This window comes from Myodes glareolus, chromosome 24 (assembly GCF_982192425.1).
Source record: "Myodes glareolus chromosome 24, mMyoGla1.1, whole genome shotgun sequence".
Lineage (NCBI taxonomy): Eukaryota > Metazoa > Chordata > Mammalia > Rodentia > Cricetidae > Myodes > Myodes glareolus.
This window is the reverse complement of record NC_142049.1, coordinates 38,885,828-38,900,973: the sequence shown is the minus strand read 5'-3', so window position 1 is coordinate 38,900,973 and position 15,146 is coordinate 38,885,828. Positions and strand designations below refer to the sequence as shown.

The window sequence follows — 15,146 nt, the reverse complement described above, 5'->3', positions numbered from 1 at the left end:
CTTCCACTTTGAACCTGATAGAAGAGAAAGTGGGAAGTAGTCTACAAGATATAGGCACAGGAGGCCACTTCCTAAGTAGGACCCCAGTAGCACAGACAATAAGAGAAACAATGAATAAATGGGACCTGCTGAAACTGAGAAGCTTCTGTAAAGCAAAGGACACTGTCAGTAAGACAAAAAGGCTGCCTTCTGACTGGGAGAAGATCTTCACCAACCCCTCATCAGACAAAGGTGTGATCTCCAGAATATACAAAGAACTCAAGAAACTAGACACTAAATCTCTAATTAACCCAATTAAAAAATGGGGTACTGATCTGAACAGAGAATTCACAACAGATGAACTTCGAATGGCCAGAAGACACTTAAGGTCATGCTCAACCTCCTTAGGAATCAGGGAAATGCAAATCAAAACCACTTTGAGATACCATCTTACACCTGTCAGAATAGCTAAAGTCAAAAACACCAATGATAGCCTATGCTGGAGAGGATGTGGAATGAGGGGAACACTCATCCATTGTTGGTGGGAATGCAAACTTGTGCAGCCACTGTGGAAATCAGTGTGGCGGTTTCTCAGGTAACGGGGGGGGTCAACCTCCCTCAGGACCCAGCAATTCCTCTCTTGGGAATATACCCTAGAGATTCCCGAACATACTACAAAAGCGTTTGTTCAACTATGTTCATAGCAGCACTATTTGTAATAGTCAGAACCTGGAAACAGCCTAGGTGCCCCTCAATAGAAGAATGGTTAAAAAAGGTGTGGAACATATACACATTAGAGTTTTACTCAGCGGTAAAAAATAATGACATCTTGAATTTTGCATGCAAATGCATGGACATAGAAAACGCTTTACTGAGTGAGGTAAGACAGACCCAAAAAGAGGAACACGGTATGTATTCACTCATAAGTGGATTCTAACCATAATTAAAGGTCTATGAGCCTATTATTCGTGATCCTAGAGAAGCTAAATAAGAAGACGAACCTGATGAAGATTATTTAGCTATCCGCCAGGAGGTAGGAAATAGTCAAGAGTCCCAGGTAACCTTGGGTGCATGGGGGGGGTGGGAGGGTTGTTGGAAGGGGAGAGGGTTAGAGAGAAGGGAGTAGGGGAGGAATGGAGAAATATCGGTTGACCGGGATGGGGGGAAGGGAGGAAGGATGAATATGGGATCAGGGAAGAATATATTTCAACTAAGGGAGTCATTTTAGAGTTTACAGGAAACTTGATTATATATGGGATCCCAGGTCCAAGGAGAGATCCCCAGATTGTTCTCTGGACAGAGGAGAGGGTGCCTGAACCAGCCTTGGCCCATAACCATACTGATGAATATTTTGATTATCACCATAGATCCTTCATCTGGCGTTGGATGGCGATACAGACGGAGACCCACATTGGAGCACCGGACTGAGCCCCCCAAGATCCAAATGAGGAGCAGAAGGAGGAAGAAAATGATGAAGGACTGCGAGGGATGCTATCACCCACTGATACAAGGGGTCGGATCTAATGAGAGTTTACCAAGGCAAGTTGGACTGCAACTGAACGAGCACGTGATCCAACCAGATTCTTTGAATGTGGTCGGATTCTCTGAATGTGGCTGGCCTGGAGTCTTTCTGAGAAGCCATTGACAATGACACTGGGACTAGTCTCCTCTGCATATACTGGATTTTTGGGATCCAGTCTGTTTGGATACTCACCTTCCTGGACCTGGAGGGAGGGGGGAGGAACTTGAACTTCCCACAGATCAGGAAACCCTGACTGCCCTTAGGGACAAAGAGGGAGGAGGAGAGGGAAGAGGGGAGTGGGAGGGCGTTGGGAAGAGGGGCGTAAATGGAAACTTTTTATAATTTAATAAAATTACTTTCAAAAGAAAAAAAAAACAATCACAAAATATCAGAAGACAGATACATAGGCAGCTCAGATTCACAATCAAAAATCTCCAGACAAGAAGGAAGTTCTATATGTATATAGGCAGATTAAGGCAAAAACGGCTGCTGGCTCCCTCAACTTGTCACATTTTGACAGTTTTGTAGATTGTTAACTAGAGGCAAAACCAGGGTAAATTAAATTTTATCCTGTGTTCCCTGTCAACTGCTCGGATTCTTTTGACAGCACACGGGAAGGAGGGAGACACAGATGACTCATCTGCTATGGATGACATAATCATGTTAAATGGAGTCCTGTGCTTTCCTGTCCTCGGTTTGAGATCGCTCTCCTTATTGGTTCCTACATGGCATAAAAAGGTCTGCACTGAGGAATTTTGCCAGTGGGGCTTTGACTAAAGTCCTGCTAAAATCTGGACTTTAGTCAAAGCCTCATCGAAAACAACACCAGAGAAGAAAATGTGTCCCAGAGAACTGCAGGATACAGAAGCAATGGGGAAAGCAAGAAATTTTTGCGAAGAGTGACCCTTTTCTGTTTGCAGTGCAGAAAATGTGCTCTAGTCTGAAGCCACTGATTCAGTCATAAAATCTGTGATTCCTAGGTTAGCCTTAGGTTCTGTATTTTCTGAAATGAAGATTTTCTTAAAATGTCTCTACCGGACAACAACCAGGTTGTGCTGATCTTATGCATCTTTGGAGGCCACACTAGGAAAAATGCTATGTCGGTAAATTGCCTCAGTTACCTGGGAATATGAAAATTTCAAGGGTCTGATTCTCCCATCACTATGCTGGGGTCCTGACATGGCATTTCTGAATGTGATACCAGGAAGCCGCAATCGGCAGCACAGTATCACAATCAGCCATCAGCAGGGAAAAATGGAAATTTTCAGGTAGATAGGCAAAATACAGACCCAAGAAGTCCGATATGTGATCACATCCTAGTTAACTCACAATTATTTCTCCTTTTTGATAATTGAATTCTGGTCCTAGGTAAACTACATTTTTTTTTCCTGTCTTTCACTTTACTTTCATTTTTTCTGTCAGAAGAAACATAGAGATCGGGGGAGAAATGTGTCAGCAGCTGTGATGGTGATCTCCAAGGTAACCACAGGCTTTGTTCCTATTGGTGGAATTGAGATCACTCTCCTCATTGTTCAGGGAAAAAATTGAACGCACACACTCCTTCAGTCAGAAACAAGGAGAGATAACAATATTGCCATGCACTTCCAAGTCAGCCTCTGGGAATTTGCTAGTTCTCTGCTCCAAATGTTTTTACCTGAACCCTGAATGTACAGGGCCCAGACCCGGCATACTGCTCTTGACATATTTATGAGAAAAAGGCCAGGGATATTAGCAGTCAGGTAATGGTTTATTCCTGCTTTTACGTTCTGAGTCACTTGTTATTGAATGTGCATCATGTCTATCTCTGTTTATGAAAATTCTCCTTCTCTTTGAACTTGTGGTACCACTTTATCTGTTTTGAAACACTTCAGTATCTGCAAGAAAATATATCAATTCTGGTTTCAATATCCGACAGTGTCATGGGGAGTCATGCCCTTTACTCTATTTATGGAGTTTCATTGTGAAAATGGGTATGGCATTGCAGGGTTTTTTTATGTAAAAACTTAGACTCATTGAAAATGTTATATAGTAAAATCTGTAAGCACTTCTGTATCAGTCACCAAAGACTATGAATTTAGAATAAGGAAAAGAAGAGGAAACATATTTCTTACCATCCTCTTGCATTTCAGGTTCTCACACGCTCAAATATCCTGCTTTGGCTGAACAAGTCTTTTTGTTTTTCCATATAAATTCTCATGTACATGATATTTTCATAATTTAGGTCCATTCCTAATTAGGAAATCAGACAGCATAAGCTTTTGGGGAAATCAAGTGCTTATTGATGATGGGTGCTAGTATTACATACTTCAATTAAAAATAATTAACAGAATAGATTTCTTTGTTATTGTGTGTCTTGTTTTTATATGCTTTGAAAAAGTGTATATATTATCTTGTAAATTCATCTCAGACTCTAAACCTGTATGTCTGCTAGTAATGTTGAGAATGGAAAACATTGGTACTTTATAATCAAAACCCTCCACTTGAATCTGTCACAATATTTCTGCCATCCTTAAAATATAAGTGTATGAAGCTTTCAAGTAGGTTTACAGACATGAAACATCAAAACATAGTACTACATAGCATTTTATTTTCTATAGAAAAATCTTCCCTGCGTATGCTATTTTCCTACTAGTATGAAAGAACATCTCTTATGAGGGTCAAATGATTCTCAGATATATGAGCATATCAATATTGAATTAGATGATGGAAAAATAAAATATATTATTATTATAAAATCTGTCATAGATTCCTAGCCATTAAGGCTATTTGAGTTATTCTTTCCATCATATCATCTTAATAGCAATATTTACTTGATTTCTGTCCTGATTTTTTGAATTTTATGATGAAAATACTTCTGAAGACTTCTTACTATTTTCTATTTTTCTCATGTAGCTAATAGGAGTGTTAATCTGCAATCATAGAACAAAGAGTCAATGTGATTTAAATTACTCATAATAGGAAATGTATTAACATTCTATACTGATCGATGTATGTAGAAATTTCCAAAGAAAGTTCTTTCCACTGTATTATCATTATAAGCATATGTTTGAAATGGTCTGTGAATGTCTAGTTCTGTACCTATAGCCATGACTTCACCCAATAAACAAATATAATGACACACTATTTTGATCTGAGTGAGAAATAGCTGATATGCCTCAGAGTATAAGAAGTTCAGTTTGACAATGTCTCTCCTAATATACTATGAAGCCTATATTACTTTCTAATGTTTATATAAGTTTATGTATATGCACATGTATGAGACTGATTATGCATAATTATATTTATACATACATATGCATGTATGTGTTTACTTTCTTAGTGTAGTTTAGAATTTTATACATGAGTACTGTATTTATGTTATTTTACACTCAATTCTGTTTTTTCTTTGAAAATATATCTATACTAAAATTATCAGAATAAGCCCTACATTATAACAAATTTTGCACTGCCCCTCAGGTAAATCAAATGAGACCCTATAGGGGTTAGTGAGAATGGGATGCGACAAGAGACACAGGCATTGGAGACAAGACAGGATTTTGATCAAGTCTTGTTTATTCCAGGGAATAATATAGGGTAAGGGAAAGGAGAAAATTCTTCTTGTGAACATGAGTAACTAAGCAACACATTGGCAACCTAACCATGATCTAATTTTCAGGCTTAAAAATCCCTAATTCAACATAAAGAACAGACACAATGTTCAGAACATGGGAACAATGGATCAATAACTCCTTGCAGAGTTAGTATTAGACAGACAACTGTTTCCCTACTTCATCACATCTGTCTCAGGATGATCCTGTACTCTAGGCCAATTGTGTTCCCTGAACTTTCTCCTTCCCCATTTTTATTTGATGCCAAAAGATGTTTTAACCATAAAATATGTAAATTTTTGCATATTTATTGGTTGAATAAAATACTCATATATAATCAAGAATAAAAGAAACATTAAAATGATTACAATAAGCATACAACTGGAGATATGAAGAATACTTTCTAAAATTCTTTTAGGATATGTAAATTTGTCAGCAAAAATTTGTGCAATGGTGGAGGCATCGAAATCAGGATATGATTTACCAAATGTAAATCCTATATCATCACGTGAGTGATCAATGCGAGATTGAGTAGAGATATTGTCCAAAAGATAAGCTTGAATAACCTTCCAATTATGTAAAGAATCATTGTAAAACAAATCAGTAATGCAAAAAATGGTTGATTTCCAATCACAATGCAAGGAAATTTGTTCTTGTAAAGATAGATATTTCTTTCTCAACCATCTCATTGTTTTCTTAAATACATCAATCTCTGTCTGAAGCCGAGCACCTACTTGAGCTTTCTCTATCCAGAGTACATGAGAGTCTTTATGTCATTGCTCTACAAAGTGTTTTGTCTGCAAGGACATATGTAAAGCAAAACCAGCCACAGAAGCAGAAGCAACAACAGAAATAAAATTAAGAATTACAGCTATTACTATACTGAACATGTGCTTTATTCTTTTCAATATCTTTTTGAAGAATTTTACAATATTAGCCAGAGAATTTGGAGCCCAAGAATGACCCAAGTAAAAGGCAGCCAAATATGTGTATGCTGTTGTAATATCAGAAGAGATTGATTAGGATGCTTATACTCATCAGAGATAGTAATATATAAATGCAATTGACAATCATAACAATCAATTGCAGTTGTAGAAATAATTCTTCCAAAAAAAAATACATGTCGTATTGGCAAACAGTCAGTAATATTAGTACTTCCAAATAAGGGAAATTTGTAAGTAGTAGTAGATACTACTGTTGCAAAAAATGAGTCATTTAAATGCTGAACATGTATTAAGGCAGGAACAATCTTCTGAATTGCAGTAGGAGCTGTGAGTAAGGCAATGCGATTATCACTGATTCCTCTATCTCCCCGTGCCAGAAGATGTCTTCCAGTTATCATTTCATTCTCAGCTCAATTCAACCTGGTAGCATTAAGCAAATTACAAGTGATAATATTCCATTCAGAACAAGTGTTAATAAATTGACCATATGCTCCCCAATGGATCTATTTATTTTGAACTATTTTGCCAAATTTTCTCAAACAAGTCTACCAAATTAATGGCTGATATTTTAAACCATGACACGTATTATCTGGACATACAGGATATGATAATTTGTACTTTTCAATAATATTTCCCCAGGTCTATTAATGGACCATGCTGAAAGTCTTTTAAGACAAGTATGAGATATGCCTATTTTAATACCAGGTTGTAATAATGTAATCTCACTGATAAACAAGGACAATTTCCAAAGCTTATTGGCTTTCTATCATCCTTATAAGTAGTATTATAAGATGTCCCATCAAATTTATTCAGATAAGTCAAGTCATTTCAAGGAGCAGAGAGGATACTTACAGTACTATACACTAAAACATCAGTATCTCACCAAAAGACAGGCTTTAACCTAGGTATACAAGGGATATAAACACAATAACTTATACCCGATCCCTGAACAGAAGAGACATTAACAGAGCACATACAGTCAGAAAACAATTTTCGGCTGAAACCCATCTTTTGTACTGCTGGACAATAATCTGACCATAGGGCACAAGAGATTTCACCTGACCCCAAGTTTGTGATCGTGGTGAAGACCAATGTTGTCAATTTAGCTTCCATGAATATAATTTTACCATGGCCTATATTGGAATGTCTTCTTCAGGATCCATAATTGTTACTCATCCTGTAGAGAGAGATTGCGATACCATCTCCCTTTCTCCATTAGCAATGCAGAATGCTATTCAGCATCTTGGCAATTTTTCTGCTAGTTGAACATTTGAAGTATAAGCAAAATATTTCTCTACCCTAGTGAGAATATCCCTTTGGGGCAGATTTGAGAAATTTAATGTGAATTAATGTAAATTTACCCTAATGCTTCCAAATATCTCACATTATTTTCATACAAAAATCTTCCTTTTTAAAATTTCAATTTTCTGTATTAAAATGTAATGAACTTTAAAGTATGATTTGCTTCTCAAAATGGAATTTTCTATTGAATATATGGATGATTAGCATTAGTATGTAAATGTCCAAGTTCCTCTTGAAAATAGGAAAAAGTTACCAATGATCCCTTAGAGCATTTCCAAATTTTGAAATGTCAGATCTCTAGACATTTTGCATGTGATCAGAGGTTATAAACTATTCAAAAGGCATTTTGAATATTCTCTTTAACTAACTTTAATTTTACCTTAGCTTCTTTGGTAAGAAACTGATTTGTCCATTTCCAAACATTTTAAATCTTTTAAATTTTTATTTTCTTTTTGCAGATTATAATAAATGGTGGTCATAGTTTCAGCACCCAATTGCAGTTTTCTACTTTCAGATGTAATGTCTTTTCATTCATTCCTATAATTATTAATATTTCCTGTTTCCTAAACTGATAGCTTAGCTCACTATAACACACATTGGCATTTTTATTTGCTTGGCATTTTAAGAAGTTATTTCCTTGCTTCTTCTCCAATTAGAGTTCTTTCTACTGTTTGTTTTAGCCGAGCTAGGAATTCAATATATAAGGCTCATTAGATTTCTGGATGACTATAATCCAACAACCATAGTTCTCTCCCATGCGGGAAAGATGCTCCAATGCTTCCATGCCTATTTCTCTCATTAATTTATGTATTTCAACTGGGGTATTAGCCTGATGATTAGGGTTATTACAAGCTCCACTTGCCTGTTAACACAGGAAAAATAATTTCCCTTAGCACAGGATTGTTGCTGGCTGTATTAATTTGAGCCTTCTCAAATTTAAAAACCCATATTTGCCATTGCAAATATTTAGGCTCCTTTTTATTCATTTTCTATACCTTATCTTTTAATAATACTTTCTCTTCTATCCACATAACATTGTCAGCTATAAAATAATAATGCCTCTAAAATTAAAATTTATTAATTCTAATAAAATAGACAGTTATATTGAAATTTCTTGGCCCAAAAGCTTAATAGTAATCTTTATGAGCCTCTCTAACTCTCCATCATTTTTTCTCATCTATAAACATCTTTTATGTACTCAGAAAACCTTAACTTTTAATTTTAATATTTACCCCCACCCCATGTCTTGAATGCATGTTTCATTTCATGCTAAGTTATTGTCCCGTGATCGGTGTTCTGCTTACCGAGTTTTCGAACACACAGCAGGTTCCTGTGCTTCTCTTCCTCTTACTTATTCTTCACTTTACATGTGTGTCTCTGAACAGCTTCTTCACTGAATCCCCTGTGTTCCAGCCAAACGATGGGCACCAATTTACCCTGACACACCTTCAGTCAATGTGTCTCTAGAGGGGAAGTGAGAATGAGATGGGACAAGAGACACAGGAGATGGAGACAAGACAGGATTCTGATCAAGTCTTCTTTATTCAAGGGAAAAAATCCAGGTAAATAAAGGATAAGGGAAAGGAGGAAATTCTCCTCGTGTACATAGTTAATTAGGCAACATACTAGAGAATAACTAGGGTCAGGAATAAAGTCTCTAATAGCAACAAGAAGAAAAGTCAGAATATTCAGGACATGGAAACAATGAAGCCTAACCACTTGGAGAGTTAGTATTTGACAGATCAGAGCAGCATGAGAAGCCAAGCACCACAGATGTGCGAAACTGAATCAGGGAGCAGTAACTCTCCACACAAAAATTATTATATTTTATTGTGTAGATATGATTGTACAGATCAGAATTCCATACTGAATACTCACTGTTGTGATTTTATATAACTAATTTAACACTGACCTTTCTAATAAAAAAAGCCTATCAATATTACTATACAGTAGAAAATGATCCTTTCTTCTTAGCCTCCAACATTTGTCAGTGGCTTTTCTGGGAATTTTGTTAATTTAGAGAGTTTTCCATCTCTTTTGACATTTCAATGAGGGATGTCATTGTGCTAAGCATTTTTCATTGTTTCTTTGCTGTCATTTAATTTTAATAGGCATTTAAGATTTCTAAAGTTTTTTTCTTTAATACTTTAACTTTATCTGTTTTTTTTTGTACAAGTGTCTTATAGGTCTAAGGATAGATATTTAGAACCGAGTTAGAAATTATATTCCTAAGAAAAGTTGCAGAGGAAGTTTATGATTATTTTTTATCATTATCTCCCTAACAATATGGAGTAGGCTCGATTGCTGCATTTGGCTAATTTTTCCCTTTGTCAATTATATATATGCATTTTAAAAAAATATAAGTGCAAAAATTTAGACATGTCTATGTATATGAAACCGGTAATACCCTCAAAGAGCTAAATTTTGACAAATTATGACATTTGAAGTAACTGGAAAATCACACATTTAACCTTGATATGTTATTCTCTTGTTAGTTGTGGTTTTGACAGTAATAGTTTAGGATGAGTATAAGTAGAAATTATAGCTATAAGCATGGTTTAAGAGACTGACATTCAGATCCTAATAGTGTAAACAGTTATTTAAATACTTTATTTTTAAGATAAACAGTAAAACTTCATTTTATTTCCTTCTATGTATTTTTGTGTGGGAGACTTCTGAATGTTGCTCTTATTTGTTATATGTGTGGATTATATAAGAACATCAAAGACATTGTAGTGATCCTACCGTTTAATTTCAGGAGGCAGACAAAAATTGTAGAATCTGTAAAAATGCAAAAAATAGAATCAGAGGAAAGGAATTTGGAGAGAAGTGAGTTTTATATAAAAACATCTTTGTTTACTCCAAATAATAACCCTTATGTTATATTCTGCTTTTAGGTTCAAAAAAGTAACAGACTCATTGAAGGCTCTGTCCATAAACTAGTAATTTGAAATATTAACAACTGGATCTATTTATAATATATACGTGTAAATAATCTGGTATACTAACATTATCATATTTTACCAGGACATGGAGCATATACAGTGAATGAAGGAATCGCTAAGATTTTTTTGCCTGTTTTCATACCACATGTGTCACATTTCAAGGCTGTGGCCTGCTATTATACTAACACATACAAATAGTAACTGATTTATATTTATGTATATGTATACTTGTATTATTGCATTTAAATTGTGTAAATTTGCGTATGTAATTGTTTCATTACAAAATCCAGAGAATGTTCTACTGTATTCTGAGGAATATTATGAATTCAAAATATGAAAATGACTTATATTTTCATTAAATAATTAATTTATTCATTTATTTATTAAAAATTTCCACCTCCTCCCTGCCTCCCTTTTCCCTCCACTTCCCCTTTTCCCCTCCCTCTCTAATCTGAAGAGCAGTAAGGGTTCCCAGCCCTGTGAGAAGTCCAAGGTCCTCCCACCTCCATCCAGGTCTATAAAGGTTAGCATCTAAACAAACCAGACTCCCACAAAGTCAGTCCAAGCGGTGGAATCAAAACCCAGTGCCATTGTCCTTGGATTCTCAGTCAGCCTTCATTGCCAGCCACATTCAGAGTGTCCAGTTTGATCACATGTTCCATCACTCTCAGTCCAGCTGGCCTTAGTAAGCTCCCCTTAGATCAATCCCACCGTCTCAGTGGGTGGAAGCACCCCTCATGGTCCTGACTTCCTTGCTCATTTTCTCCCTCCTTCGGTTCCTTATCTGGACCTTGGGAGCTCAGTACAGTGCTCCAATGTGGTACTCTGTCTCTATCTCCATCCATCACCAAATGAAGTTTCTATGGTGATATGCAAGACATTCATCAGTGTCTATGGGACAAGTCCAGTTCAGACACCCTCTCCTCTGCTGCCCAAGGAACCATCTGGGGACCTCTCTTTGGGCCTGGGAACCCCTCAAGAATAAATTCTCTTGCAAATCCTAAAATGACTCCCTTAATTAATATATTTATTTCCCTGCTCCCATATCCACCCTATTACGCCTATTATATGTAACATAATTAAGTATAACTCAACAGCATAAACAAACACACATAAAAACCGACAAAAACAGATCACAGAGAATCAAAGCCAGATGGACTTGTTATTGCAAAGGCGCAATTACAAAACAAAGATATAAATGGAGCCTTTCATATATACAGCTGAAATCTAGGAAAAAGCACCTGCATTGTTGCTGTGGCAACCAGTCATAATGAGCCAGGTTGGTCGGTTGTTAACTGGAGGCAAATCAAAGGGAAAATACATTTTATCCTGTGTTTCCCTTTAAATGGCTCTGCTTCTTTTAACTATGCATAGGGAGGAGGGAGACACAGATGACACATCAGCTCTGAATGAGATCACCATGTTAAATGCAGTTCTGTGCTTTACAGTCCTTCTTTTGAGATCTCTCTTCTTATTGGTTCCTAGATTACATAAAAAGGTCTGCACTGAGGGATTTTGCCAGCCAGACTCCTGGCTAAAATCCAGCTTTTAGCTGGAATTTAGTCAGGAGATTGGCTATAAACAAACTCAGAGAACAAAATCTGTTGCTGAGACCTGCAGGAGACAGAAGCAATAGATACCTCGTAAAAGCAAAGAATTTCTGAGATTCCCCCTGCTTCTGATACGAACCACCTGTTCCTGTTTGCAGTAAGGGATTGTGCTTCAATGTATGAAGCCACTGCTTCAGCCTTAATATCTGTGATTTCTTGATTAGCCTTTGATTATGCATTTCCTGTAATCAAATTTTACTATGGGAGTCAATACCGGGCAGAAAATGGAAATGTACTGAACGCATGCGCCATTGGAAGACCCACTATAATAATTGCTATGTTACAGAATAGCTTCAAGCATCCCTGATTCTGAAAATCTCAAGTGGCAGTTTCCACAATCAGTGTGTTTAGGGAAGATGTCACAGCATTTCTGAATGTGATACCCGTAAGCTACAATTGTCAGCGAAGAATAATAACGAGCAATCCGCAGGCAGAAATGTTGGATTTCAGGAAGATAGGCAGGATACAGACCCAAGAAGTGGGATATATGACCATCTCCTGATTACCTCTCAGTGGTTTCCCCTTTGATGATTGGAGTCTGGTCTGAGGTAAACTGATTTTTTTTTCTTCTCATCCACTTTTACTTTCATATTTTCTACCTGACAGTATTGTAAGATTTCTGCATATTCATTGCCAGCTAGGCAAGAATAGCACCTATTACTGTCAGAGGAGAAATCTAATCTCAGATATTCTAGCTCCAATAAACACCTGCATGAAACCAGCATTTGATTATTGTAAAAAAATCCACTTCTCCAATAAATTTCAAAAACTGAAACTAAACGCATTATTAATCCAGTGCTCAGAAATCCTAGCATGCCTAATGGCGGGACATATGAAGCTGAATCCTCATTAAAGGGGCTATTTAACGAATTTAACTAATTGAAAAGAAAAGTTACAGTTATTTTCAGAGTGGCTGGCCATGAAATGGGCTATGTTACAATGGATGGCTTGAAATTGGTGGACATCAAACTTCCTTAAATAAATTCTCTTACTATATTAAATATATATATATATATATATATATATATATAGCATATGTGTGTGTTCTAGTTTTAATTGTGATTATAATTCTAATATTTTAATCTACTTGTTTTTAAATAAATGATTACGAATTATTATTTAGACAATATTTATGTATATCGATTGCATGTAAGAAACCAAATTATGAAGTCAGGTTCATGCAAAGGCAAATGTGGAAATAACTTTAAGCATTAAAACAAGCAAATACAAATGTTAAAAATTTTAAAATATTTAATTTTTTCCAGAAATCAATTAAACTGAATTCATTTCTTTATCATTAAGACACTATGGGCGACTATATTACAGTTGGGTCTATAAGGGTGAGGGTTTCAAATATACATTTCATTCTACAATCCACCCACTTACGTGTACAGCACTCTGATCAACTTAAATATATTTTGCCCTATAACTAAACAACATGAGAAATTATACTTGCTTTTCTTATTTTTATAAAATATGAAATATCTTATTATATGTAACAAATTTAATTATAATTTGACTGCATTAAAAAAACACACGTAAAAACAGAAAAAAATCAAAAAGAATCAGAAGCCAAATACACTGGGCAGGACAGATTCACAATCAAAAATCTCCAGACAGGAAAGGAGGTTTCCATGTATATAGGTAGATTCGAGGCAAAAGCAGCTGTCAGCTCACTCAACATGTCACATTTTGCCAAGTTTTATCTGCTGTTAACTGTAAGCAAAATACAGGGTAAATTACATTTCATCCTGTGTTCCCCTGTCAATTGCTCGGCTTCTTTTCACAATACACGCTAAAGATGGAGACACAGATGACACATCAGTTATGGATGAGATCATCAAGTTAAATTCAGTCCTGTGCTTTCCGGTCCTTGATTAGAGATCTCTCTTCATATTGGTTCCTACATGGCATAAAAAGGTCTACACTGAGGGATTTTGCCAGTGGGGCTTTGACTAAAGTCCTGCTAAAAGCTGGACTTTAGTCAAGGCCTCCTCGTAAAGAACATCAGAGATGAAAATGTGCCCCACAGACCTGCAGGATACAGAAGCCATAGGAAACACAGGAATTTGTGAGAAGAGTCAACCATTTCTGTTTGCCGTGTAGGAAATGTGCTCTAGTCTGAAGCCACTGATTCAGCCGTAAAATCTGTGATTCCTAGGTTCGTTTTAGATTATGTATTTTCTGAAATGATGATTTTCTTAGAAATTCTATACATGACAATACTGGGATGTACTGATCTTAGGCGACATCGCAGGCCTCAATAAGATCATTGCTAACTTGGCAAATAGCCTCAGGCACCTGGGAACCTGAAAATTTCAAGTGTAAGCTTCCCCAATAAATGTTTAGGAATTATGACATGGCATTTCTGAATGCGATCCCAGGAAGCGGCAATCAGTAGCACAGTATCACAATCAACCACCCGCAGGGAGGAATGGAAAATTTCAGGTAGACATGCAGGATACAGACCCAAGAAATCAGATATGTTCCCCTCCTACTTACCTCACAATGATTTCCCTTTTGATATTTGGATTCTGGTCCTAGGTAAACTGCATTATTTCCTGCCGTCTACCTTCACTTTCATATTTTTCTGTCGCAGCAAACATTGAGATGGGAGGGAGAAATGAGTCAGCAGCTCTGATGCAGATCTCCATGGTTACCACAGGCTTTGTTCCTATTGGTGGAATTGAGATCATTCTGCTCATTGTTCAGGGGAAATTTGAATTCACACAGTCCTTCAGTCAGAGGCAAGGAGAGCTTATAATATCGTCAGCATAGTGGGTCATTCCTAGTCAGGGTCTGGCTATATGCCAGCTACAGCTGCAAATATTTATAACTGAAATCTGAATGTACATTGGTCCAGACATGACAGACTGCTCTTAACAAGTATATGAGATAAATCCCAGGGTAATTATCAATCAGGTACTGGTCCATTCCCAGTATTACAGTTTGGTGTCACCTGTAATGGTCTGTGAATCCTGTCCATCCCTGTTTCTGAAACCTCTACTTCTCTTTAATCTCGTGGCACTATTATCTCTGTCTTGAACACTGGTATCTGAAAAAAATTAATTAGCTTAAGGTTTTAGTATATGACAGTGTCAAGGGGAGTCATACTCTTTCCTCTTTTCTCAGGATTATTGTAAAAATTGGTATGGCATAGATTTTTTTCATGAAAAGAGAATCATTGAAAATATTATAGAGTAACATATGAAAGCTCTACGCTACCTGTCAATAAAGACTCTGAATTAGAATAAGGT

At 36.4% G+C, this 15,146-nt stretch overlaps 1 long non-coding RNA gene across 5 annotated transcripts; it reads right to left on the bottom strand.

Annotated features, from left to right (window-relative positions):
• Window positions 1-3,715: 3,715 nt before the first annotated feature.
• Window positions 3,716-14,551, bottom strand: LOC148118179 (uncharacterized). Of its 5 annotated transcripts, XR_015736269.1 has the most exons (5): window positions 14,392-14,551; window positions 10,080-10,115; window positions 8,639-8,797; window positions 6,885-6,933; window positions 5,036-6,452 (listed from the first exon to the last, which is right to left on the bottom strand). It is a non-coding gene; the product is annotated as an uncharacterized LOC148118179 (long non-coding RNA). The 5 variants fall into 5 exon arrangements; XR_015736271.1 differs by lacking the exons at window positions 5,036-6,452; window positions 6,885-6,933 and adding an exon at window positions 3,716-3,730; XR_015736268.1 differs by lacking the exon at window positions 6,885-6,933.
• Between the last annotated feature and the right edge of the window lie 595 nt (window positions 14,552-15,146).